This window comes from Camelus bactrianus, chromosome 35, assembly GCF_048773025.1.
Source record: "Camelus bactrianus isolate YW-2024 breed Bactrian camel chromosome 35, ASM4877302v1, whole genome shotgun sequence".
NCBI lineage: Eukaryota > Metazoa > Chordata > Mammalia > Artiodactyla > Camelidae > Camelus > Camelus bactrianus.
In genome coordinates this window covers 21,313,235-21,339,261 of record NC_133573.1, presented here as the reverse complement: position 1 = coordinate 21,339,261, position 26,027 = coordinate 21,313,235, and the positions used below count along the sequence as shown (strand labels likewise).

General features: G+C 35.8%; 2 pseudogenes; one reads left to right on the top strand and one right to left on the bottom strand.

The window, feature by feature from the left end:
- Positions 1 to 26,027, bottom strand: part of LOC105063366 (14-3-3 protein epsilon pseudogene) — a 144,720-nt pseudogene that overhangs the window by 103,379 nt on the left and 15,314 nt on the right.
- LOC141576047 (proteasome subunit alpha type-3 pseudogene) lies at positions 3,631 to 24,534 on the top strand (annotated as a pseudogene).

Sequence of the window (26,027 nt, the reverse complement as noted above, 5' to 3'; positions counted from 1 at the left end):
GTAAACCTTCAAAGTACAGCCGCAAAGGATCAAACAGTTTCCAAGCAAGTTAACCCTGTCCCAGAAAAAAGATCAAGAATATTTATAGAGATATAAAAATATCCAGCATACAACAAGATAAAATTCACAATGTTTGGCATCCAACAAAAAATTACTAGGAATGCAAAGAAGCAGGAACATAGGACCCATAATGAAGAGAAAAATCAATCAATTGAAAAAGACCCATATTTAACACAAAGGATTGAATCAGTCAGCAAGAAACAGTTACAGTAACCGCACTCTGTATGTTCAGAAGTTAGAAGATGACTGAATAGGTTAAGTGGAGACATGAAAGATATTTTAAAAGACACTTCTCAGAGATAAACACTGTAACATCTGAGATGAAAATTTCACTGGATGTTATTAATGGCAGATTAGACATTGCAGAAGAACATTAGTGAACTTGAAGTTTTAGCAATTGAAATTATACAAAAACAAAAGGACTAAAAAAAAAAAAAGAACAGAACATCAGTGAAATATGGTAAAATTTCAGGTGGCCTAATATATGTGTAATTAGAGTCTGCAAGAGTAGGGGAGACAGTTAAGAAAAAAATAGCCCTTGATTTCCAAAATCTGATCAAATAAACTACACAGCAAAGAAACTCAGTGAGCCCCAAACACAAGAAAAACGAGTGTAAATGATTCATTAAAAAACAGAAAATGAAATGTGCCAAAATGTTCACAATTGTTTAATCTAAGTATTACATGTATTTACTGTGCTATTTTATTCACTTATAGTTGACATTTTCAAAATAAATACTGAGAGAAAAAAAGAAAAAGAAAAACAAGGAGAATTACACCAGGGTTTACAATAATCAAATTGCCCAAGACTATTAACAAGGAGCATTTACTAAAAGCAGCCAGAGAAGAAGACATATTATGTCAAGAAGAACAAATAGTAAGGATGACTACAAATTTCTCATAGGAAACAATGCAAGTCAGAAGCAGCTGACCAGTGTGTTTAAAGGCCACCCCTCCAAATTATCTAACTAGGATTTATAGATAGCAAATATATCTCTGAGAAATGATGGCAAAGGAGACTTTTTAAAAATGAAAGAGTTAATGACTAACAGACCTATATGACAGGAAATACTAAAGGAGGTTTTTCAGGCAGAGGATGAATGATATCAAATGGAAAACTACACTAAGGAAGAAATAGAACCAGAAAGGATAACTATGTGGGTAAGCAAAACAGACTCTTTTTCTTATTTAAGTATCGTTGAAAGAAAATAAACTGTCTAAAGCAAAAATAACAATGATGTATTGTGGAGCTGATACAACATGTGCAAAGTAAAATGTACAGAAACAATAGCATAAAGGTCTGGGGGGGAATAGAAACATGATGCTGTAAGGGTCTTTATACTAAACATGAAGTGGTATAATATCACTTAACAGCAAACTTTTATAAGTTAAAGGTGTGCACAATAAATTGGGAAGTAGCATCTGAATTAATACAATACACTATAGCTCACAAGCCACAAAGGAGATAAAACAGAATTTTATCCAAACATTTAAGGAAGAAATAATACCAGTCATATACAAATGCCCAAATAATTTTAAATAAAGTGGATTAAGAGAAAAAGGAGAGCAAAGAACAGGGACAAAAAGAAACCAAACAGCAAGATGGACCAAATCATATCGATAAATGTGATGGTCTAACCACCCAAAGTAAAAGGAAAAGATCATGAGGTGTCATTTAAAAAGCAAAACCCAACATGCAATCCTACAAGAAACCCACTTTAAACACAAAGACACACATAGGTTAAAACTGAAGAGACGGAAAAAGCTATAACATGGTAACACTAATTAAAACTGGCTGTATAAAGATCAGACACAGGAAACTTTAAAGCGAAGAATATTGCCAGGGATAAAGAGGGTTATATCATAATAATAAAAGGATCAATTCAATAAGAGGACTAAAACTCCTAAATGTTCATGCACCTAATAGAAAAATACAAAATACATGAAACAAAAACTGATAGAATGGCAAGGAGAAATAGGCAAACCCATAATTAAAATTGGAGCTTTCAATACCCCTTTCTCCATTTTTTTCAAAATAAAACAAGTAAACAGAAAATCAGAAGAGATTTAGAAGACCTGAACAGTCCTACCAACCAAACTGACTTTTATAAAGCACTCCATTCAATCAGGAAAGAAGAGAAATTTTTATTGTGTACATGGAACATTGACCAAGATGGTTCATATTCTGGGTAATAAAGTTAAGTATTGATAAGTTTAAAGACCTACAAATCATGCAAAATATGACTTCTGGTCACAATCTAAGTAAATGAAAAAACCCAAAACAGTAGAATCATAAAATACAATAATATGTCAATTAAAAGGAATGAAATACTAATGCATTCTATGCCACAGATGAATTTCAAAAGCATTATGCTACAGGAAAGAAGCCTGTTACAAAAGAGTAGGTATTATATGATTCTGTTTATATGAAATGTCCAAAATAAGGAAATCTATAAAGAAAGAAAGTAGATTAATGGCTGTCTTAGGCTAGGGAGGTGGGAAGCAGGGTGCAGAAGAAAGGGAATAACTGCTAATAGATACAATGTCTCTTTGGCAAGTAATGAAATGTTCTAAAATTAGATTGTAGGGATGGTTACACAACTCGGTGAATATATCAAAGACATTTAATTTTACATTTTAAATGGGTGACATTTATGGTGTTAAAACTATATATCAACAAAGCTGGTAAAAATAACAATACAGAATTACACCTGAAAAACCCACAAATATTTTTAAATAACACACTTATAAGTACTCCATGGATCAAAAAAAATCCAAGTGTAAATTAGAAAGCACTTTGAATTGAATGAAAATGAAATATAACATACAATTAATGTAGTATGGAGAGAGAAGTTTATTGCACTAAAACACCTATACCAGAAAAGATAAGTCTCATAATGACCTTGCTTCCATCCTAAGAAACTAGAGAAAGAAGAATGAACCCCAAAGCAAGAAGAAAAGAAATGACATTCAGAGAAGAGATCAGCAAACCAGAATATAGAGGGGAAAAAATAGAGAAGAATCCACGAAACCAAAGTTCGATCTTTTCTATAGATCTTTGAGAATATCTATAAAACTGATACAATCCTAACCATACTGTTCAGGAGAAAACATAAATTTCTAGTATCAAGGATGAGAGATGACATCATTGCAGATTCTACTGTTAGGAAAAGGATTATTAGGGAATGTTATAAACAACTTCATGTCAGTAAGAATGTAGATGAAATGGACAGATTTCTTGGAAGACACAAATAAACAAGCTCACCAAAAAAAAAGTAGCTAACGTGAACAGCCCTTTATCTATTAAGCAGCCGTCTATCATTAAAAACCCTTCCCACAGAGAAAATTACACCCCCAGATGGCTTCATTGTTAAATTGTATCAGATATACAAGGACAAAAATACCATTCTAGGAAGGCTCTTCTGAAAAACTGAATTGAAGGGAATATTCCCAACTCATTCCATAAAGCCAGAATTACTGTGTAGCCAAAACCAGACAAAGATATTACAAGAAAATAAAATTATAGACTGATATCGCTCATGAACACAGATGCAAAATTCTCAAAAAAAAAAAAAAAAAAAGAAAAAGAAAACAGAAAAAAGAAAATCTAGCAATATATAAAAAGGAAAACACCTCATGGCCAAGTGGAGTTTATTCCAGGATAGTGAGGTTGATATAAAATTCAAAAATCAAACAGTATAACTTACCAAATTAATAAAACAACAAAAAAACCCAAACCTATATGATCATCTCAAATGACCTAGAAAAAGCATTCAATAAAATCTAGCATTGCTACTTGATAAAAACTCTCAGAAAACTAGGAATAACAAGACTGGTTTTAGCACAATGAGCTCAGCTGTCACTAGGTACGACCTTTCAGGCTCTACATTCTCTCCTGATGGGAGAGTTTTCAAGTTGAGTATGCTTCAAAGGCTGTGGAATATGCTAGTCCTGCTACTGGAATCAGATGTACAGATGGCGTTGTCTTTGGGGTAGAAAAATTAGTTCTTTCTAAACTTTATGAAGAAGGTTCCAACAAATGACATTTTCATGTTGATCGGCATGTTGGAATGGCAGTAGCAGGTTTGTTGGCAGATGCCCGTTCTTTAGCAGACATTGCAAGAGAAGAGGCTTCCAATGTTAGATCTAACTTTGGATATAACATTCCACTAAAGCATCTTGCAGACAGAGTGGCCACGTGTCTACATGCCTATACACTCTACAGTGCTGTTAGAACTTTTGGCTGCAGTTTAACGTCAGGGTCTCACAGTGTCAATGACGGTACACAACTCTACATGACGGACCCATGGGTGTTTCATATGGTTACTGGGGCTGTGCCATTGGCAAAGCCAGGCAAGCTGCAAAGACAGAAATAGAAAAGCTTCAGATGAAAGAAATGACCTGCTGTGATGTTGTTAAAGAAGTTGCAAAAATAATTTACATAGTACACGATGAAGTTAAGGATAAAGCTTTTGAACCAGAACTCGGCTGGGTTGGTGAAATAACTAAAGGCATGAAACTGTTCCAAAAGATTTAAGGGAAGAGGCAGAGAAATATGCTAAGGAATCTTTGAAGGAAGAAGATGAATCAGATAATGATAACATGTAACAAACAGCAACTATTTTAAATCTAATACAGTCCCGTGTAACTATTTAGCCCTGTGGATTACTACATACCCATAGACCAATTTTCATTGAATTTTTGTCTTGTGAAAAAAACAAAACAAAACAGGAAACTTCTTTAAACTGGTAAAAGGCATTTATGAAAAACTAGAGCTAACATCATATTTAATAAAGGACCAGAAAAAACAAAACAAAACAAAACTAGAGCCAGTGTCATAGTAAAGGACTGAATGTTTCCCTCTTAAGATCAGGAAGAAGACAATGATGCCCATTAACACTGCTTCCATTCAACTTTGTACTGGAGTTCTAAATTCTACCCAGTGCCAAAAGGCCAAAAAAATTAATCATCCAGATAGGAAAATGAATGAATTTTTTTTTTAAGTGAAAGCAAGTTTATTCAGAGAGATACACACTCCATAAAAAGAGTGTGGGCTGTCTCAGAAGGCAACTGAGGCTCCGGGAGATGGAGTTGTCTTGGAAAGTCAGAGCAGCCTGAAATTTTAAAAAGCAGCGTAGCATCAAAAATATGAAAGGTTTAGGGATAAATATGATTAAAAGATGTTACGACCTGCTCACTGAAAACTACAAAACACTGCTGAAATTTTAAAAGACCCAAATACGTGGGGAGTTTTATTTGGGGTCTGCAGAAGTCAATATGTTAAGCAGTCAATTATTCCCCAATTAATATATTCACATTCAAAATTCCAGAAGGCTTTATTTATTTATTTTTTCTTTTGTAAAAATTGACAAACTGGTTCTTGGAGATGCCAAGGATCTAAAATAGCCAAAGTGCTATTGAAAAAAGTGACAAAGTTGTAGGATTTATACCACTTGGCTTCAAAATGCATCATAAGGCTACAGTTATCAAGACAGTGTTTTACTGGCATCAAGACAGGCAAATATATCAAAAGAGCAGAACAGAGTCACCAAAAACAAACCTACACATATATAGCCAATGATTTCTGACAAATATGCAAAGGCACTGGTTTGGTAAAAAAGGGTAGTCTTTTCAATAAATGATGCTGGAACATTTGACTATCCTTGTGCAAAACAAAAATGAATAAAAAATGTTGATCTGTACCTCACAACTTTACAAAAGTTATCTCAAAATATATCATAGACCTAAACATAAAATATAAAACTAAAAAAAAAACTCTAGAAGAAAAATGTTGTGACCTTAGGTTTGGCAGTGATTTCTTAGATATAACACCAAAAGCATAAGTCATAAAAGAAAAAGTTGATAAACTGGGCATCATCAAAATTAAAAACTTTGGCTCTTCAAAACATACTCTTAAGACAACCCAAAGAATGGGAGAAAATATTTGCAAGTTGAACAACTTGCATCTAGGATATATAAAAAACTTTTAAAATTCAAAATTCAGTAATAAGAAAACAGATGCCTTAATGAAAAATGGAAACAATCTAAACAGACACTTCACTAAAGAAGATGTGTTGATGACAATAGTCAATAGGGAAATGCAAAATAAAACTCCCAGGAGAGAACACTGTGCACCTCAGAACTGCTAAAATTAAAAAGACTAACCATAACAAGTATTGGCAAGGATATGGAGGAAACAGAACTCACATATACTACTGGTGGGAAAGTGAAATGTCAGAATCACTTTCGGAAACAGTTTGAAAGTTTCTTAAAAAGTTAAACATATGTCTACTATATGATCCCACAATTCTTTTTTTTTTTTTTTTTGGTATATATTTTTATTGAAGTATAGTCCGTTTACAATGTTATGTATTTTTTCCCCCACAATTCTTCTCCTAGGTATTTACCCAAGATAAGTGAAAAAATATGTTCATAGACTTGCACATGAATGTTCAATAGTAGTTTTATCGGTCATAATCCACAACTGGAAACAACCCAAATGCCCATCAACAGATAAATGGGTAAATAAATTATAGTCTATCCATACAACGGAGTACTACCCAGCATACAAAGGAATAAACTGTTAATATGGCCAACAGTATGGATGAATCTTGAAATAATCATGCTGAGTGAAAGAAGCCAAAGGAAAGTACATACTGTTCTATGGCTCTATTTAAATAAAATTCTAGAAAATGCAAAAGTAATCCATGATGACAAAAAGCAGATCAAATTTCCCGGGAATGGAGAGAATAAGTTAGAAAGAGACATGAAGAAACTTCTGGAGTGATTATCTGATTGCAGTATCTAATTGTACACTTTAAATACCTACAGTTTATTGTATGTCATTCATACCTCAATAAAGCTGCTAAAAACTCATTAAAATGAGCTATAAATGCCTTTTTTAGAAATACTGCATGGTTTAAGAAACAGGTGGTTGAAGTAGTGTGTAGCAAAAACAAAAAAATCATTTTGAATTTCAAAGGTTCTGTTTAAGGCATAACATAAACTAGATCTTTTTTTTTTTATTATTAATTATTGGTTTGATGAAATGCTACCTCCTGATAAAGTCAAAATTCATTAACCTCAGATGGTCAATTTCCCCCCTCAGGGAAACATACTGCATCAGTGGATTTATAAATATTTAATGCTATCATAGAGGACTTTAAAAGTGCTGTACACTATGACTTGTGGAGAAACAAAGTATATCACTAAGTCTGAAGACTAAGATATAATTTAAAAAATGTGTTTAAAAAGAGCATTTAAGGGTGTCAGTAGAGGAAAGTAAAAAGAAGAAATAGATAAGTATGGAGGCTATGAGATAAGGTGCTTGTTAAATGCACTTAATACCTGCAGTTTGGCAGAAACATGAGAATCAGATTGAGCCCCATTATTAGAATAATAATTACAAGATAATGATGAGGAGATTGATCCTCTTTGACTACAATTCCCCATAATAGAAATAAGTCCGAGAAGGAAGTGTTCCCAACTAAGGGTTGACGATCTTCCTGATGACTGAGTGGAGTTTGTTTTGTTTTATTTTTAATTGAAATACATTCAACACATAACACTGTGTAAATATAAGGTATACAACATGTTAATTTGACACACTGAGCACTGAATGTATAAATACATTTAGATATTGAATAGTGTTTTTTAATTTTTAATTTTTTAGGGGGGGATTAGGTTTATTTATTTATTTTTAATGGAGATACTAGGAATTGAATCTAGGACCTTCTGCATGCTAGACACACACTCTACCACTCAGCTATACCCTCCCCACCCTTGAATGGAATTTTAAAATAGAGTGAAGCTGAAGCACTCTGAATCCAATAGCCCATTAGGTGGTAACATGCAAATTGGGCTGGGTTATAGGCTTGAGATGGCTCAGCTTTTCTGCCACATTCATGATTCACTGGTTGGTTTATTAATTACATATTGAGCATCTACTGTGCATTGACACTTGGCCAAGTAGTCTTCAAAATTCTGATCTATATTTTTATCATCTTCTCTTCTCAGTTTCTTGCTATAACCAAATCATAGATGTCCCAGTCACCTCAAGTGAAAGGCCTACCTAAACATCCTCCCTCCTCCCTCCAGCCACTCCCCGCACATTATATCCTCTTCCCTTTGCAAAACTCCTGCTCCTTGGAGAATCAGCCATCTATTTATACCTCCCTCTCCCACTCCCCAAAGCAATCATCTGCTGCCCCTCATTCATAAAAGACTAAGTGCCTGGCTTCAGGCTTCCTCAGCTCCAGTTCCTGCCACCATCCTGAGTCATTTCAACACAAGCCTTGATGACTCACCAGCTAGTCATTCAATTCCTTGAATGCCTCCTCGTTCGTGACTTCCCCTGTTCCACCTCAATAACCTACTGCCAAGTCACACCTAGATCAGTCAGGAACTGCATCATATCAAAACCTAATTCATTTATGCCCCCTTCCAACCACAACTTCCTGTCCTGCTTGTTCAACCACTTGGAGCATAACAGCTTTTGCCTTTGTCCCTTTCTCTCCTTTCTTCCTTCTTTCCTTCCTTCCTCTTCTTTTCTTCTCCTTTTTTCTTTCTCTTTTTCCTTTTTATCTTTTTAACTAATATTCCTCCACTTTCTAGCCACCCTCCTCTCTCCCATATTCACATCTTCCTCTAGTCATTTTAAAAGTAAATACTACTTACTAAACTGTCACATTATTTCTAATTTTTCTGCAGGTTCTTTAGGGTCTTTATGTACCTCATCTGCAAACAATGACTTTTTTTTTTTTTCCAGGTTCCTTCCTTTCTAATTCTTGTGCCCTTAATTTATTTTTCTTATCGTATTATTTTATCTGGACACACAGTATGATGATTTTATCTGGAACAAGTATGATGTATTAGTAGAGTTTCTCTGAAAATCTAACCTAAATATTGCCCTTCTCTCAGTACCCAAGGCAAACTCCCCAGTTTAAGCCACCATTATCTTTCACTGGATCATTAATCTAGCCTCCAAAATGGACTCCCCTGTTTTACTCTGTTCCTCTCTATTCCTTCTGCACTTGACAGCCAGAGTAATTATTTTTTGAAAATACAATCTCAGTTATGTCATTGCTTTGCCTTAAACCTTCCACTGGTTTATGATTGCACCTAGAATAAAATCCCAAAGCTTTAACATAGTGTACCTCTTCAAGCCCTTCTTTTTCCTCAAGCCAGGGTTTTGTCTTATTCACTAGATTTTACTCGCAGTACTTTCTTTTATTTCCTGAAGATGAAAAAGCTTTCTGCCTCAAGTCCTCCTCAGTGGCTGTTCCTTCTGCCTGGCATGCTCTTTGCCTCACACTTTGCCTAGAGAACTCCTATTCATCCTTCAGGGCTCAGAACTCCCCCAGAGAAGCCCTCCCACAACTCTAGACATTCAGTCAGCTCTTTCCTTTTTAATATTTCATTTAAACCTTCATTTTTTTTCCTTCATTCTTTTCCTTCAAAGTATTGACTACCTTTTGTAATTACATATACTTATTTGTGTGGCTACTTAAAATATGACTCTCCCATTACACTGAAAGCTCTGTGTGTTTACCCCATCATCCCCAGCCTTTGGCATTTTGCCTGGAAAATAGTGTGCTCTGAATAAATATTTATTGAATGAATAAACAGATGAATGAGGATATAAAGATGAATGAGACACAACTCTGGCTCAGAAAATGCACTCACAAATCTTTCCTTGAAGTCTCAATGATCTATTTTCCTTACCAGGATTAGAGATGGCAATAAGGAGCAGCCTGAATCTAGACCTGAAAATGGCAGGAGAAGCAAAATAAATTGGAGCAAGAAACTAAGCACAGGATTTATTCATTTCCTATCCAAATCCAGAAGCTAGGACAGCTAAAATACCCATGATTGGAATTTATTAGTTTGAATTTAGGCCTAAAAAATTCAATACTTATATTCCTTTTTAAACACTTGTTGTTTATCTCTTAATTTCTTAATACAAGTTCTTCTTAAATAGTGTTATATGTGAGTGACTAAGGGAAAGATCCAGGCTTTTGCCCAGAAGTAAAACAAGTGGCAGCAACTTCACTTCCAAAGTCAGAAGCAGCTGAAGTCACTTTTAAAACACTGTCACATGGTAGGTACTCAATAGATGTTTGTTCAATAAATAAATAAATAAATAAATAAATAAATAGTTCACTGTCAGCAAGAAGATTAAAAACTGGCCCCCTGAGTTGGCCAGCTCATTCTTCCACCATCTTTAAATCCAAACCTTAAATGAAGGACTAGTGAGGAAAGCACATACATTAAGGCAATGTTAACACTGAGACAGTCAAGTTACAATTCTGTCTAGAGGGTGGCAAGAGAATTCCCCACTAGCCCTAAGAGCTTCTCATCATTTCGGTATGAGAAACATGAGAACACAAGGACATGGCTGCAGGTCATCCAAAAATACTCTGGCTCATTTAAGCAAAAGTGGAAGGAGACTGTGCCCTTCGTTCCCAGTTAAGCCTGGTCATTGGATCAGTTATGAGTCACTACGTTGCAGGCACCAGAAAAATCCACCTCAGACTGACTTAAACCATAATAATTCACTGGCACACAAGGGATGAGTCTGGAGGTAGACTGATGCCCTTCTAAGTTAAAAACAACTAAAACACAAAATTCTTCCAAGAAAATATATACATGTAAGAAAACAATATTAAGCAGGAGACAAAAGAAAGTATGAACACAAGTTTCAGGACAAGAGTTACGTGAGGTCAGGGAAGGCAGGGGATGAGATGGGGACGAGGCCAGCTGGTTAAGACTCAGGTTATTTGTCAAGGTCCTAACTTTTGTATAGTGAGTTTGAGGGTGTTGGTTACATTATTGAAAATATAATCAATACATAAAGAAGCACACTTAGTTGGAAGCATAACAAAAAGAATTTCTGATTCTAGTTTAGAGTTCTAAGCCACTCCTACAAAAAATAAAAGCTGTTGTCACTGGGGTGCAGACTCTGTAATGGGGAGAAGGTTCAGGGAGACGTAACCTTCTGGAATCAGACAGGCACAGAGTCAGAGCCTTATTTTGCACTAAGAGAGGATTCATGCTGAAGAATTTTAGATAAAATAAATATGCATCTCTCTTTTTTAAAAACAGAGAACAAATTTAAAGAATAGCCATTCCTAAATGCAGTAGATTGATGGAATAAAATCAATAAACCAGGAAGAACTATCAGTGAGTGAGATGCTCCTTTCACTGTTAACTGAGAATTTGCAAATGCTATAAATTATTCACTTTGGCATCAATAGTTAATACAATTTAGTAATAGAAGAGCTATCAGATTAGGAAGCTAAATCTTAGGTCACATTTTGACGAGTAAGACCCATAACAGTTAAGCCTGTCTCTTCCTTTACCGAGTTACTCTCAAATGAACAGGATCTTGAAATACTGTATCATGTGATATGTGAGGCTTACAAGCACTAGGAAAAAAAAAAAAAGCATTTCAATATTTCCCCCTGACTCTTTACTGATGTTGTTGGAGATTGGGTGGAAGTGGAGGTAAAACCTAAGTATGAGCCTTCATGGTGGAGGATATATATATATAAAAGAACATGCTTAGCCTGTCCAAGGTCCTGGGTTTAATCCCCAATACCACCATTAAAAAGAACTAATTAAATAAATAAACCTAATTAACACTCCTCCCCTCAAAAAAAAAAAAAAAAAAAAAACCCAAGTGTGAGCCTTATAGGAAGTTTTTTTCTCCTTCATACCATGTTTACAATTTTCTCCTAATGGTTGGTCAGTGTCTGACTAGAGCTGCAATTTCTCAGGCAAAGTAAAGAGAAGCTCAAATGTGATCAATACAGGGAGACGAACTAAATCACAGGAGGAAAAAGAACCCTGGGAAGCAGCTGTTTCACACTATCTGCCTTCCTCCCCTACCCTTTCCCCACCCCACAGGTTTACTCTTGAGGAAATTTTGACTCAGATTTCCATTGAACTCTTTTCCTCTACACATAAGACTTAAAAATAAGCTTGCTGGTAGTGTGTTGAGCTGACACGGTGTGGGACTTAAATATTTATGAGTAAACCATATCATCAAACGTTACAAAAGTCAGAACACGCTTGTTTCTTTTCTGATCACGGTCAGCTTAGCCACAGAGAGACAAAAGCCAGGGTGATGGCTGAGTCTGGCCTGCCTCACCAAGTTGTCCCAAATGATATAGAAATTACTGGAAAATCACCCCGTGGTTGTGTAGACTTAGCCATGCCTCCTAATGTCATAGTGGTTCCCTCCTTGTCAAGGATCCTGAAGTCCATGCTGGGCATTTAAACACAAACCTGTACAGGGGAACATTTTTGAAGAAAGGTAACGTGATTGATGATATGGAGGGCAGTTCATGTGACAGGAGAATGCAATATGGATGGCACGGGGGAGACATAAGTGAGGCAGTTATTCCAACATTCTTTAGAGACAGTAATGGGGTCCTGAGCTTGGTTAAGTCAAGATAAGTAGGTTAGGAGGTAAGGAACAGAAAACAGATGAGTTCAGTATTAAAGATGTTGAGTTTGAACTATTAGCAAGACATCGAATTTTAGCATATATAGTGGAAATGCAGAACTGATACTCTGGAAGGTAACATTGTGACTGAACTAAGGTGATAGGAGCCATCACTGAGGCTGTGAAAGACACCAGGTAGATCTGTAGGGTGAGTACCTGACCTCAGTGGCTTAGCAAATTATTACAGCTGCACAAGTCCAAGCAGAATCCCCTCCATCACTGTGTACTATGCTTAGAGGCTTTATTATCAGGACTCCTTCACAAGCAAAACACACACACACACACATACACACATACTCCAGGGTTCTCAAGGATTTAGGGAAAGAAAAAGATATGTCTTGGTTATAAAATGTTTGTGTGGGGAATAAAAACTTTTCTCCTACCCTCTTAGGTTCTGTGACTGGGCCTGAGAATTAAAGTGACAAAAGACAGGTTAACAGGAGAAAAGCTTACACATTCTATTTGATGTTACTATTTCTTGGTGTACAGAGAGGGTGTCAAGTAAAAGAAACAAAGACCCAAAGAAATGGGTAGGCCTAAGAGTTCATACGTCATTTTAGCAAAGAGTGAGAAATGATGGAGACTTGATATGACAAAGGAAAAGGGGGTTGGGACTAGGGGTAGCAAACTGTGGGAAAGTGTCTAGGAAATAAATGGGGAAAGGTAATGAAAGGTAAGGGTTATTGTAGTCAGATATTTTCACAGATTCATCTCAACATCCATTTCCTGTCTTGGGTGATTAGAATGTTCTTCTCTTTCTGCTATGGGGAGGGTACCTTTTCCACAGGAAAAGCACGCCTTGCTTTTAGGAAGAAAGGAAGAGGACAGACAGCCCTTCCTGCACCTTCTGTTTCTCAAGTGCCTTCGGTTCAAAATATCCAATACACCAAAGTGGGACGCTGTGGTGTGGCATGTCCTGACCCCCTGTATTTGCCATTCTTGGCTTAGCAAATTTTATACAAAATAAATACACCAAGATGTTAGCACATGTGTATGAAGTACACCGCAATATAAAACAGATAAACACTGAAACTAAAATCATGTCGCTACTGCGTTACAGCATTTATTTCCTAGTTAATTCCTTCAGTGCTCAGCATCCTGCCAATCTAGAACTACAGTAAGCACTTTGGGAGATGAGAAAATGAAGCAGAAACCCAACTCTCCATGATCATTTTTCAAAGTAAGGCAAATTAGATATAGATGTAAGTAATGAATATTAATAAGCGTAAGACAGGGTAGAAAGTCACGCAGTAAGACAGGGATACAAAAAGCTATTGCAGACTGGGGGGAGGGAGGGGTGGTGACAAGGCTCAGGCGCTTAGGACAGCTCCCTGAAGGACAAGACAGCTAAACTTGTCCTTGAAGTATAGTAGGATTTGGAATGTGGAGATAAAGGAGATGGCTGTCACCAGCAAGAGGAGCAATGACACAGAGCTGGGAAAATGTAGCTGGTGGGGAAGGAAAGGCATGTGTTTGGTTTGAGCCAAGGGCAGGACTTACTGAAGGGAGGATTTTAAGATCGGAAATGTTGGTTAGGGTCAGGTCGTGACAGCCTCAAGGGTCATATCCTGAAGCCAGGGGGGATCTTCTGAGGCTTTGGGGGGTTAGGAGGAGACATGGTGTGATCATAGCTGCATTTCAGGAAGACAAAATGGCAACACTGTGTAAGATGGAAAGAGGAGGACCATCTGGAGGTGAGCAGAAATAAGACTCTGTCAAATTAAGATGCAGGGATTATGTGTCATAACAAAGAATCCATCATCTTGTCACTGGGCCCTATTTAAAATGGTGATCTTCTCAAACTAGGATAGAGAGGCAATTTTCTCTGTCTTAATATGAATTTCAGCCTAAGGATATTTTGTAAAAGTTAAATTTCTCACACAAACAAGGCATCTTCTTGGAATAATTCTGCTAAAACTCAGGACGCCATGGAAGAGTCATGCAGGGCAGTGTCAGCTGCTTTCAATGAGTACACATAACAACTTCTGAACCTTCAGACACTCCCCTGATCCACAGGTAAGGTGACATGCAGGTTTATTTTAAGTTTTACCACTCTATTCATCAGAATGGTGGCTGAAGGAGAAAAACAATCAGAACTGACCTTTATTCAATACCATAAGCAACAGTAAATGATGTTAACTGGAAAGGTGTAAGGTTTTATGTAAGTATTTTTTGAGGCCAAAGACTGAGTTAACATTAGGCAACACAGCCTAGGACTTCTAAGTGTATTCCAACATTAGCTGTTGAAACTTTCAAGATGATTAGACCTGATCTGCCCAACTAATCCTTGCTATATTCATGGGGAATGGAGAAAAAATGAGACTTTGGGGGTATCTGGTGTCCTTCACACTAGCAACTTCTCTTTTTTAAAAGAATTATTTTTTAATTGAAGTATAGTCAGTTTACGATGCTGTGTCAGTTTCTAGTGTACAGCATACTGTTTCAGTCATACGTTTACACACATACATTCATTTTCATATTCTTTTTTCATTTAGGCACACTGGCAGTTTCTTCATTCATTAAATCAGTCACCTTTGTTCTTCTGCCCTTTGTGACACTTGTAATTATACACAGAGAGAAACACCAACCACATAGAAACACACAGGTAAATACAGGTTGACAAATGGCAGTAAGTGTTCTCAAAGGGACAAGGCACTGTGAAAATGAGGGGATGGATGGACGCAGGGAATCAGAGAAAGCTTCTTGAAGGAAGAGGTATTTAAACTGAAGTAGAAGTTGGCCAGAAAAAGAAGGGCAGCATTTCACAGGAAGATGGAAGCTCAAGTCTGGTTAACTATAATGACTCACAATGAAATTACATGACCTCAGTATACATTCTATTGGACCTAGAGGTGTAACATAAAAATATTATAGATCATCTAACAATATGTGAAAATGTCACTCATTAATTTTAAATAGCAATTTGCAATACTGTGGTTATAAACTATTTGGCTTGGGGCAATATATTTCCATGTCTTATGAAATTATTAATTCTCATTAAACGCTAATGATCCTTACTGTGGAGATTAGAGCTAATTAAGTACTCCTTTCACCAACAGTAATTTATTAGGTACTCATGATGAATCTAGTAAATTGTTTCTGTGTTAGCTGGCCAAAGTAAGTTCTATGGACCAGATACCAACACCACGAAGCACGCAAAGAAACAAATACTTAGAAAAATAAATACCACCATCGTTACATAGCAAAGTTGGAAAACAGACAGACAACAGGGCTAAATGTTATGATATGCTAAATAGTTATCCAACTAACATTAGTCAGGCAACCAAATGTGTTTCCATAGTTACAGGCGCTGGTGTAACAGGACAGTGTGGTGAGCAGGGTTACCTCATCACCATTTCAGAATCAAAACTGAAAATAACTGCAGTTGTTCTCTAGAGCTGAATTTCTTGACTTAAATAGTAACACTAGGTAAAGGGCTCCTACAGATTCATTTCTTTCAATTTGAAACAAACCAAAGCCATGTGAGAGCACATCATTCAGAGCCACTGACGCAAGAGTTTAGCAACAAGTTTTCATTATAAAACTTTGAATAAGTTCAACTTTGATGGATTTCAAATATGTTGCAGGTTTAAAATTCTGAGGATTACCCGGGATTACACATATCATAAACGCTTTTAGTTAGTACCACTTAAATTTCATGGTATATAAAAATATGACATTTATCCAAGAAATGTACTATACTTTCATTTGCAAACTTTTGTACATTTTAATATATCTTACATGGTAATCATTAAAAATAATAGTTGCTTCTTTTTAGGAGAGCCTATTATAGAACATACTTAATTTTTTAAACAATATGTAGAAAATTAAATAATCACTCTTCATATTATAAAAAGATCACCTTTGGCTTGAAAAAAATTTTTCAAATCATTTAAAAATAAATCTATTCAGAAACATTAAGTGTATATATATTTTTTCTGATATACATGTATATATATCAACTAACTCAATCATATTTCAAGTACACCAATTTTAAAGTTCTAAGTATAATATACATGTATACCATGTGTCAATTTCTAACATGGGGTAGAAGCCTTTTGGAACCTCTCCCCAGTGTGTACTGAATGCCTTCCTCAGTAAGCATGGTCTGATTTCCTGGAGGAAGATTCTATCTAATCTTTCTTCTGGTCCACACGCTGCATTTTTAGAGGGCTCCAAATGCTCTGAACAGTCAATTAAATAAATAAAATTTAATTAAACCTACATGTGAAAAATTGAAAGGAGTATCTGAGAGCAGACCTTGCTCTAGTGCTAGAGGCAGTTCTACAGGGAAGCTCATCAGGACAGTGTTTTGAGGTGCTGGAAATTAATATGACAACCAAACAGCCATGCAACATACATAAGAACTGCACATCACCCTTGGGGGGGAATGGGTTGAGGCGGACTCAAGGGGCAGCAAGATCGTCCCATTAATTGTAGGAGAAGAGTTTGATGAACAAAATGCAGGAATAAGAGAGTTGGTTTATCCTATTCTTTCTATTATGGAAGTCTCAAGGATTCACTAGTTAAAACAAGGAGTGACAGTGTTATTAACACACTTTGCATAACTATCGTAGCAATTATAATTTCCTCCTAGTGAAGACAGAGAGAGAGCTAGGGAAGACTTCCCACTCACTGTACAAGCAATGACTCTCCTCTCTCTATGTATATGTGCTACCACCAATAAATTAGGAAGCACATCTGCTTAAAGGGAAGGTAACTTAGAACTGAACCAAACCCCAACTGTTTAGTTTCTTCATTAGTTGAATAGGGATACTGCTATTTATCTTTCACAATGTTGAGAAGATTCAATGACGCCATGTATGTAAAGTCCTTAGCCCAGCGCCTGGCACACAGCAGGAGCTCAGTAAGTGTGCACAGAGGTCATTATGATGGAGAGCATCACCAAATGGACCACGTCATCTTTGCCATCAAGCTCTTTGTATTCGAGATATTTTATGCACAAAACTGAACAAGGTTAGTATTACAGAAATCTTCCAGAATCCAAACCTAACATTGAACCCCAAACTAAATTGCATTTTAATCTCCCTCTCCTAAGCCAGCTTTAACACAATTTTGAGACAGGAGGGAAGGGGGCAGGGCACAGCCATTCAAGGAATGACAGCAGTTAGCACTAAAAGGGCAGAAGATTCATCTCCCAGGAGGCCTTGAGGATTCAGCTGGCTGGAGATTTGACTTCCAGTAGACCTTGAGCTTCATTATATGCTCATGGTAACATATTAGCGTGAGAAACAACATGCCCACAGGCACCATGACAGTCCCAAGGCTAACACAGAAGGTTAAAAAGTGGGTGGTGGCCAAATTCCTGGGACTCCCAGCCTCTTCACCAGGGCAGCTGGAATAGTCCTCCCACTTGTAGGCATGAAGCTACGGAGCCCATAAAAACTTGGCAACTCCATGCCTCATGGCTGCCTCTCTCGCTCCCTCATCTTCAGAGATGGCCTGCACTGTCTATGGAGTGTATACCTACTTTTACTTTAACCAAAGCATCCAACCTCCAAACTTTATGGCCTTTGTCTCGCCTTCTGAAACAGCCTATACTCTATGCAGTATGTATCTCTGTAAATAAATCTACCTTCACTCAACTGTGGCTCGCTCTTGAATTCTTTCCTGTGGGAAGCCAAGGACCCACACCTGGCAGGGTACGTCCTGGGGCCTCCACCGAGACCTGGGACACGGCCCTCCTCACGCCCCACATCTGTTTTTCCTGCGTCACTTCCTCCTCCTCCATGCCAGAGTTTCAGAAATTTTTCCAAATAAGTATTAATGATTTTTAAAATTTGTGAAAGTCAACTCCTGCCTCAATTCCTAAATAACCAGGTTCTTCCTATTAATTACCAGATAATTTTAGAGCTGAAAGGGAAATGATCTAGACCAGACACTAACTTAGGTGTCTTAGTTGAAATAACTCCTATAAAAGAGTTAAAAAGTGTTTGTATGTGTAAATGCTACTATGTCACTAAGTATATTTGAAGCACATAAATTATACACTTCGGGTGGGAATATTTACTTTAACCTTCATTTGTTTTACTGAGAATGGTAGGTACTAGGTCAACTCATTGACTCAGATTCCAAAAAGGTAACTGTAGGAAAAATTGTCATCTTTTTTTTTTTTTAACCAATGACCTAGTTTATTTTCCAAAAGAATTTAAAATAAATATTATGATGTTTATCCAAGACAATCATTCTAACACTCATCTTCCAGCATCTAAAATACCTGCCCTCCTTTGCTGAAAGTAAATTTACCTTTGGAGAAGGGGTTGTGATAACAGATTTTTTTTTAATCCAGCCTGGAATTTGATAAGCTTATCAATTTAAGATAAAGATTCAGACTCCAATTTCACAAACTAGCTAGAAAAGTCAGTGTCATTCTGGGACTATATGAATGCCAATATTATCAACTGTATTTGTGGCTTCTCCAGTTCTTTGTTTCTTTATATGTCAGTGAAAAGAATTCCTTTGATTTACATCATCTGCCTCAGCAATCAGCTTCCCTTTGTAAAGGAGTTTATCACATACTGTCCTGTTACTTCTTTAAGTAAATTTTGACTTCAAAATTTACCCTGTCCATAGCACATCTGTCAGTGTAGGATCTTGTTCTTGTTTCTTTCTTTGCACTTTTTAAAAAAACTGTTTACCTTGCTTAAATGGAAAACACCAGTGAATCTATCTAAGCTCAGAGGAAAAGAACAGCCAGTTTTATAACCATAAACTACCATAACTATGATTATTCTATGACTTTCTTCAACTTCCAGGTTCAAAATAAAAATAATAAACTTCAGATTTTCTAAATTTCATTCACATGTCATTTAAAGAAAAACAAACACAAAACCTGGAAAGTTACTATTTTGGTTCTTATTATGATGAAGAAAATAGAACTTAGAGTTAAAAACAAACAAAAATCAAAGAAACCAGTAAAATCAAGAAAGAACTGAAGAAAAACAATAAAGTCTAACATTTCCAAAGAAGATTCACATTGAAATGTTTTTCTCAGTTTCATCCTTAGTTATGTCAAAGTTTAGAACAAACATTTTTTTTGAAGCAAAAATTTGATTTCTTGGTTTCATACAAGGATGTGTTTTATGGAAAAGCAGATAATAAAACAAAAAATGATGCTTAATTTTTTTTAATTGCAGTTGTAGTTGAAATTTTATAAATGTGCCTTCTCACTCTGGAATCTCACTCCAGAGAGAAACTACACCCATTTTTCTGGCTTTCTTCTAGTTCATATTACAAGTAACCCCTTTATTCTGCTATTTCTTGATTTTTTTGTTTGCTGTTCTTAATATTGTCTTTTTGAAAAATTAAAGTATAGTTGATTTACAATGTATTAGTTTCTGGTGCATAGTAAAGTGATTCAGATATATGTATATATATATTTTTTCATATTCTTTCCATTATAGTTTATTACAAGATATTGAATATAGTTCCCTGTGCTATACAGTAGGACCTTGTTTGTTGTTTATCTATTTTATATATAGTAGCTTGTATTTGCTAATTTCAAACTCCTAATTTATCCCTCTCCCCCTCACCCCTGCCCTTTGGTAACCATAAGTTTGTTATCTATGTCTGGGAGTCTGTTTCTGTTTTGTAAATAAGTTCATTTGTATCAGATTTTAGATTCCACATATAAGTGATATGATAAAAGTCTTTCTCTGACTTATTTCACTTATGTAGTATGATATGATGATAGTCTCTAGGTCCATCCATGTTGCTGTAAATGGCATTATTTCATTCTTTTTTATGGCTGAGCAGTATTCCACTGTATATTTATATAACCTCTTTATCCAATCATCTGTCAATGGACATTTAGGTTGTTTCCATGTCTTGGCTATTATTTTGTAAATAGTGCTGCCATGAACATTGGGTGCTTGTATCTTTTTGAATTAGAGTTTTCTCTGGATATATGTCCAGGAGTGGGATTGTTGAATCATATGATAACTACATTTAGTTTTTCAAGGTATCTCCATAGTGTCTCCATAGTGGCTGCACCAAATTACTTTCCTATCAAAAGTGTAGGAAGGTTCTCTTTTTTCTACACCCTCTCCAGCATTTATCATCTGTTGACTTTTTAATGATGGCCATTCTGACCAGTGTTAGGTGATATCTCATTGTAGTTTTGGTTTGCATTTCTCTAATAATTAGTGATGTTGAGCATTTTTTCATGTGTCTATTGGCCATCTGGATGTCTTCTCTGGAGTATTGTCTATTTATGTCTTCTGCCCATTTTTTGATTGGGTTGTTTGTTTTTTGTTATTGAGTTGTATGAATTGTTTATACATTTTGGAAATTAATCCCTTGTCAGCTGCATCATTTGCAAATATTTTCTCCCAGTCTGTAAGTTGTCTTTTTTTTTTTTATGGTTTCCTTTGTTGTGCAAAAGCTTATAAATTTGATTAGGTCCCATTTGTTGATTTTTGCCTTTATTTCGATTACCTTGCGAGACTGACAAGACATTGCTATGATTTATGTTAGAGAATGTTTTGCTTATGTTCTCTTCTGTCTTTTGATGTCTTCTATGGAAAATGAATTTCTCACCTACTGACCCCCACCAAACAAACTACTTCTTTCCTCCCAATGTAGTTATAACATAATCAATCAACCTTCTATGATTCTTTCTTAGGAATATGCACATCTGCATAGTAAGCCACACAAGGTTCTATGAGATAACTTTTCCTCCAGATATTTCCTTTGCTTGGTTTCCTCTGGCTCTACCCCTGAATCACCCACACACTCTCCCAAACAAATCTTCAGTCTTCACTCTCCCAAACAAATCTTCAGAAGGGTTGGGGAGAGGTGGCTGACCTGCCCTGAGAGGTAAGGGAGGTGACCTGGGAGTCCAAATAAGTCTCTCAAACAATTCTGTGACTGTCAGAGCTCCCCTCGGACCCCTCTCTCAGAGATTCCTGCTTCCTACAAATTCCTGTGGCTTTCAAGGTTCTGCAGAGAGAAGTTGGCTCTCTACCAGCAGTCTTGGGTTTTGGCCTCATTCATACCACCAAATCAGGTATCACTCCTCTGCTTTTCCAAACTTTGTTGACATCTTTTGTCCGTTGTCATTTCCTCCCACTCTCTTTGCTCTTGTCGGTTTGTTCCTTTTTAATCCTTTAATATCCTTTTAGTGTGGCTTACAGAGGGAACACAAATAAATGCATCTGTCCAATCCACCATGATTAACCAGAAGTATTTGTGCTGATTATTTGTAAAAAGGATTTTCTATGTTTTTTTTTTTTTTAAACATTATCACACCCATTTCTCTTTTGTCCACTCTTAGCTGTCTGCACATATGTCTGATTAACTAATTGGGACGGATTTTTTTTTTTTTTTTTAGGTGCGGATAACATTCAGTCCCAAGTAAAATTTTATAGTAAATGAAATTCATGTTCAATGTTTTTGCCATTCTTTTGCCATTTTCCCCACTTGATGGCACCCTTCTCCAAGATCCATTATTTTCTTCATGTTTCCCTCTCTCTCTCTCTCCCTCTCCAAGAAATTAGATCTTGAGAGCAAGAAAGAAACACATGGCCTTATTCATACTAGGGTGTAAATGACTGACATCATTAAAAAGTGGTCCCTGGGATATTAATACAATGATAAATTCTAAATCAAAATTGAGGTAAACTGGAATTTCCAAAGATGTATTTTGGAAACTCTCTCTGGGAGCAAGAATGAGTTGGGAGAAGAATGGAGTTGAGTAAAAGAAATGAGAGTGAAGCAGAGAGAATGATGGACTAACAAAGAAGACAGATTGGTGATAACATCCAATTTGAAGAGATATTTAATATTTTTCTTCCTAGATATGCAGATCTGGAAGAAGCCAAAGTAAATATATTAAGAAAACAAAATTATCTATACTGGAAGAAACTATAACAAGAGACATGGCATTATGAAGATACAATTGTCATGAAAATTCTTTTATGTCTTGTGAACAAAATTATAAAATAAACGTGTCCCAAATTCCACTTATATCCCTACCTTGTGAATGTTGATAAGTGAACCAATTTTTTTGGTTGATGTCATCAGGAGATAGAACACTTAGGTTTCAGATTAGAGAAATAAATTTTTTGTGGACTACTCTGGTGCAAATATAAAGAAAAAGAAGCCAGTGTTTATCAGAAAGATAGCATTTTTTTTGACATGATAAACAAAAAATTCTAGTGACTACTAGTAATTAATATCAGACTTTTCTAGATCCATTATATCTAAGACAAGGGGCCAGTACAAGCAAAGAAACTGAAGTAGGACCTTCTTGCTTTAAAAAAAAAGAAACAAACAACAACAAAAACTGCTTTGTGAATCAACCTAACTATGCGTCTTAAAGTATATATGGATTTACTTGTAGAGAAATTTCAATTGGCTCATCTGTAACATGAAGAGATTGTCCTACATCTGTGATTAGCAATGCAAGTGTGTGAAGCAACACCCTTCTGTCATTAAATTTCCATCACGCCGTAGCATGGAGAGAAAAAAGTGAGCTTTTCATGAAGCCAACTTTACCCAATTTAAATGACTGTCCTTTATTCTGAGATCGTGTCCCATTTTGTATGAAACTGTGAAGAAAATGGGCAGCTGTTTGTCTTTTTCTCCTCCCCTCCCTTCTCCTACTTAATCTTTGGATTGCTCTTTGCAAAATTTAAAAGCTGATGAATTTCTACTAGTCATCAACATTTAGAAAATTAAAAATAGCTATGTTCAATGGTATAATAGCTAAAACCTCTTCCAATACTGGTGCAAATTAATTCAACACAGTCCTCTAGTTTTTCTTGCACCAGTGGATCTCAACGTAGTTCTTTTAAACCTCAGCCTTTTTCTTACATTGTTACACCTCTATATTAGCTTGTGTTTAAAGTATGAAAAACAAGGAAGTCATTGAAAATGCAACAAGTATTCAGTTGGAGGTCAACCATGGTAGTTCTAGGGTCTACCTAGGTGCCTGGTGATGGCAGATTACATCTCAAAGATGAAATGACACAGTAAGTACACTGTCTTTAATTTTATGTTACAGATTAATGACAAGAGCATTAAATAGGTTTCTGAGGTGCTTCTATTCATTCTTTCCATAAAATGTCAATTGTTTGTATCAAAGAATAAGAACAATAATTACCTGAAATCACTTCAATATGTAAGTCTTCAAAATAATGATGCTCACCTTGGTTTTGTTCATATTGTGAAACTGTCTGTCTCTGTCTATCTGTCTGTCTGTCTATCTATCTATCTGTCTCATATGGGTGTTATAGCAAGTTCTCCTGGCTGAACACATCAAGCTAATATCCATGAGGGGCTGGCAAATCCAGTACTAATGTCTAACAAGAACACACATTATCTAATTTTTTGACCATAAAGATCACTTTTGCTCTAAAAGTACTAGATGAGGATTCAGAGACTTAAGTTCTTGTCCTAGTTCTGTGTTTCACTTTGGGACTCAGTGTCCTGGTCTATAAATGGGGAGAATATCTCATCAGAACCTCATGATTCTCTTGTGTGATAGTTTACAGTCAGGAAGATCCTTTGAAAAATACAAAGCACTGGAAAAATATTAAAAGGTATGCTCACAACTGAATTTATTTACAGAATAGAAACCAAACTTATGGTTACCAAAAGGGAAAGGTGGGGGAGTGATGAGTTAGGAGTTTGGCATTAACAGATACACACTGCTAAATATAAAATAAACAGATACACACTATTAAATATAAAATAGATAATAGATTCCTATACAGCACAGGGAACTATATTCAGTATCTTGTAACAAACTATAATGGAAAAGAATCTGAAAAAAATATATATATATCTGAATCTCTTTGCTGTACACAAGAAACAAATACAACACTGTAAATCAACTATACTTCAATTGAAAAAAGACTACTAAGAATAGCAAACAAAAATCAAGACATAGCAGAATACAGGGGTTATTTTGAGATAAAGTAACATAAAGTAAAAGTTGTGAAGATACACAGCATCTTTTTGCTGGATTCTTTTGGTCAAACCAGGTCACGGGGGCTGGCCAAATTCAAGGACAAAGGAGGTAGCCTCTGCCTCTTGATGCTGAAGTGATGAGGTTATATTGTAAAAGAATATGAGACAAGAGAGATTGTTATGGCAATCTCTGGAAACACAGTATCACATATCCTCAAATAAGATTCTTTGATAATAGAATGTACATGTACAATGTTTTTTAAAAATAATAGCACCCCAACAATAATTTAACAGAGGAATAAAAGAAAATAATTCATAAAATATGTATTCAATACATAAATGTTCAGCTATTAGTATACTAAAGGATCTAGTAAAGTGGCCAGATACTTACACTGTCTGAAATAATAAGTTTTTATTTAAGAGAAGATAAGTCATTCTATAAAAGAGAGACACCATAATGAACAGAGGTACGGGGGACACTGGAGTCAACAAGCAAACAGAAACAGTATTATGATAGGTAATAATGTACCAGATTTATTTGTATATAATAAGGAAAAATAAGACAAATTAGAGAGGAAACAGAATATTCTCAAAAATGATCTGGGCCTTCTCTGTAAAGTATAAAATCAAAATAACTCCCTCTGTAACTACAGAAAACAACAATTATTTTAAAATTCTACCACAGGTCAAAGCATATATCAGCCCCCTGTATTTAAAAAGACTTAGGAGACCACATCTTTCAATACTCACAGGGAATATTAGATGGGTTTTTAAAAAGTAAATGAAGGAGACGAGAGAGAATCTGTGTGTTAGATGTCAGACAGACATCAGAACAAGACTGAAAAACAACAGGCAATTCTCAAATAAGTTTAATGTGTGATTGTCACATTAATTTCTTATTGCACTATAAAAATTAAACATATAGAATGGCAGTGATATACAATATTTTAAAATAACATTGATTAAAATTTAATGTGACTCCTGCATTCATATCCTCAATAATATTTGATTTCTTAGTCTGGTAAAGGGATTCTCAAATCTCCTTAATCACAAAATGCAGTTGATTTCCTTGCTTTTGCAGTAACTGCACGACTGACTACATTCACACCCTACTCAGCACTGTGCAGCAGAGCTGGGTGGGACTAGGGGGAGGAGAGGGAGCCACTTGCCGCGGGCACAAAACTTAAAGTGTTCCTTAAATTCAAACTCAGTAATCAAGATAAATCACATTTTAATGCAATCATTTAAAACACCAAATTAATGCCAAAAAAAAAAAATCTGCAATAAACAAAGTAACAAAATTTTAAATAAAGACAGGACACACAGAGTACATTTTCCAGTAATTCTGACACTATCTTTTTGTCATTTTAGCTTCCCTGTCCATAATGATTTTTTCCTAAATTATGAGCCTTTTTGTGTACCTTCTTATAAAACTTTTCAGTATTACTTTATACTGAAGGGCTACTGATTTTCACTTGTATTAATGTACTACTGACATATTTGTAGTAGGATATGGTCCAGCGCA